Below are 3,244 nucleotides of genomic sequence, written 5' to 3' on the forward strand. Positions count from 1 at the left end.
CCTAAAGCAAACTCACCGAGAGAGGCCTTTTATATAAAAAAAAATAATAAGTGCAAAATACTTTTTAAGAGAGCAAATATTTGTGCAACAAGGAGAAAAAAAAAGCTATATAGTTTCAAATGAGAGATTCTGCATTCAAGAAAGCGCAAGTTTGCAACTGCAGAGACATTCTCACTATATTCACATGAATTGTCACAGAAAAGAAAAATAAGCAAATCAAACCAAAGCCAACCTCGAAAATGGAAGAGCTGCCCATTGAGGTATCTTCATGACAGTGCTTATTTACAACCCTAGAAGAACAATAGCTTGCTAAAAGAAATTGAGAGAAACTGATGCACAACACCTTGACATTTTCTAGAATATAAATGTCCCATAAATACAAGAATAAGACACATAAATTAGAAAAGAAATATTCAGCTGGGACTTATTATTATGCAGTCAAATCGCATACACAACTGGAAAACAAGCATGGTGATCCACTGTCTGTCTTGCATTGGTGTAAAATTTCTTCCACGCTATCAAGTAGCTCAAACCTCTACTTGAGTATCTGATATCAACAACCAAATACAAAGCTAGGGACATCAAATAAGAAACACATGACGAGAATATATAAAATCTAAAAGATAGCAACACTAGTAAATCACTCAGCATGAAATACACCCATTTTTAAAAGTATCACTGAAAGTCTGAGGCTCCCGAGGAATTTGAACGGAGGCCAAAAAAAAAAAAAAAAGGATGTCATGAACATCACAAATAAGAAAAATTTCAAGATTTACACAATATTCATGGGAGAAGAACATATCGGACAAAGGACGTTATAATCTAAGCAGAAAAACAAGTACAAATAAACTAAACACCAAATCTACAACTAAATACAAGACCGAGTAATCAACTCGAAGAAAACCCAGAAAAGAATCAAGTAAAAGCTAATAGAAACACAAAAGAAAGAAAAGATTCAAGATTATTAGTGATAAAGAGTGAAGAAATCTCACCTTGCAAGCAATCGCAGTTCTCGTCCTCCTTCCGGACCATATCGAGAACAGGATCGATGAGCTCGGCGCCCTCGATGTAGTGGCCTCCTTCCCTTATCTTGAAGTAGATCGGACGGCGGAGAAGGACACCCGAGAAGAACAGACAACCGAGATGGAGATGTACTGATCTAAGAGAGGAGGTCGGCAATGGCGGTGGGAGGAGAGGGGAGAGATCTGGAAGGGAGCGGTGGAGGTGCGAGAACCGAGAGGGGAGGAGGGGTTGATATAATGGGGAGGTTGATGGTTCTTGGGAATCTTGACGGACGTTCGGGTGAAAGGGCGGGCGGGATGGGAGTTTCTTGATGGCGGCAGGAGGGGGAAATTTGAATTTTAAATGGTATTTGGGGGCCCTGGCTCACTTATTCAGGAATTTCGTTTTAACGGGTGTTCATCCCCAACAGCACACGACTGGTCCATGTAGTGGATCTTTCTTTGGGCCGGGGTCTTAGGTGACCACCTAAGTTGCCTAAGACTTAGGCCGCCCCTCTACGCTAATGTTGGAGTTCTTGCTCTCGTTATTGATCATTTTGGCTGCTCTAGTTTATTCCGATTATGATTGGCCCGGCTTAATTATAGACACGAGGGTGCACATCACACGTGCAGGCCCCGTGACACCCATCTACATGTGGGTTGCACTCGCCAATGGCGGCGAGGTAAACCTATTATGCGAGCCTTGGTAGTCTTGTTTACTATCTCCCTTTTTTTCTTTTCCTCTTTCTTTCCTCCCTTCTTCCTATCTTCCCTCTTGCTCTCCTTCTTTCTATTCCTTCTTCATTTGGTCTTTTCTCAGAAAAAAATAGGGTTTTAAGGAGATGTGCAGAGCATCATACGCTCTAGATATTAGAATTTACAGAAAACCTTTGTAAATATCATATATTTCCGGGAGCTTGAGCTCACTGCTCAGGTTCTCCAATTAAACATTGTTTAAAAAAAATGATTTGGTGGAACCCTAGGTTAAAAGAAAAAAGATTTCACAGCATTTTGGCCTGGCTTAATTTTTTTAAGACGTAAATAGATTCAAGAGGAGGGGAGTTTGGTCAATCATTGAGAATCCTATCCACACCCTTCTTCTATCATAATATTATTATGATGAGATAAGGAGGGGCCAACCTATACTTACCCCTAAGTGGTGTGCCTTCACTCTTTCCTGTTACATTGGGTTTGAGAGATATGGAGAGATCCTAGGTAGTTAAGTCTGGTATTTTACTTTTATTTCTGATAAAGAAAGTGAGTTAATCTACTGCTTACATAGAAAGAGAGAGAGAGAGAGAGAGAGAGAGAAAGTTCAAAATCTTATGTAAATTTGTAAGATGATAACTGATGAGGATAAATAATTGAGTCTAACAACTTCTTAATCAACTCACATTTTTACCCAACGTGACCCACTCCTTTGTATCCCTGTTAGTCACAACATAACAATGTGGTCTAGCATGGAGATATAGGCCTATAATGCATTACTATTTTACTGGTGAGTTAAGACGAAACTGCTAAAGTTACGCCCCAAGCCCAGCATCCAGCACGTGACATAGCTGCACACTTCCTAGGGAAGAGCCCTAGAAAAATTGTAAGGCCTAAAAATATATTACAACCTCAATATCCGTAATCAACAATGATCTCAATTCATGCCAAACAACAAAGTTTGTTCAATTACAAAATTTGATCATCCAATTAGTATCGGTGATGCTCTATCTACTCATCTCCTCCATCTGTGATCTCAACCATAGCCATGTGATATACAACTAGCAACTGTAAAAAGGAGAAAGAGGAAGGGGTTGTGAGCTTTACAACCTAGTAAGAATTTCCACACATCCACACCAACACAATAATAATATAAGTTTGAAAACTACAAGAAATCGTTGCACACATCATAAAATCACAAACTGACTATCAATAATGCTCGAATAATCAGTATAAATATGTACATCAAATATCAATAGAAATCTGACCACTCAAGAGTGATATATCATACGATATCTCATAAATCTTCATTAGTATTTTCAATGTTTTTCATTCCATTCCTTTTTAACTTGATTCAAATCAATAATCTTTTCGACTTTGGGCCAAATCCTGATCACGTTTTCTGCCTGTGATGGGGCAATCAGTAGTTTTACATTTCTAGTCTTTGACAGAACAAATAGTAGTTTCACATTTCTAGCCTACGATTATAGTAGTTTCACATTTCTAGCTTGTGATAAGTCAAACAGTAGTTTTAT

General features: G+C 38.6%; 1 long non-coding RNA gene across 1 annotated transcript; it reads right to left on the minus strand.

Moving 5' to 3' along the window:
* Positions 1-237: 237 nt before the first annotated feature.
* On the minus strand, positions 238-1,352 carry LOC103718222 (uncharacterized). Its single transcript, XR_605792.6, has 2 exons — positions 993-1,352; positions 238-547 (listed from the first exon to the last, which is right to left on the minus strand). It is a non-coding gene; the product is annotated as an uncharacterized LOC103718222 (long non-coding RNA).
* Between the last annotated feature and the right edge of the window lie 1,892 nt (positions 1,353-3,244).

The sequence above is a fragment of the Phoenix dactylifera genome, chromosome 1, assembly GCF_051530095.1.
Source record: "Phoenix dactylifera cultivar Ajwa chromosome 1, Ajwa_hap1_PhDact_Kaust_v1.1, whole genome shotgun sequence".
Lineage (NCBI taxonomy): Eukaryota > Viridiplantae > Streptophyta > Magnoliopsida > Arecales > Arecaceae > Phoenix > Phoenix dactylifera.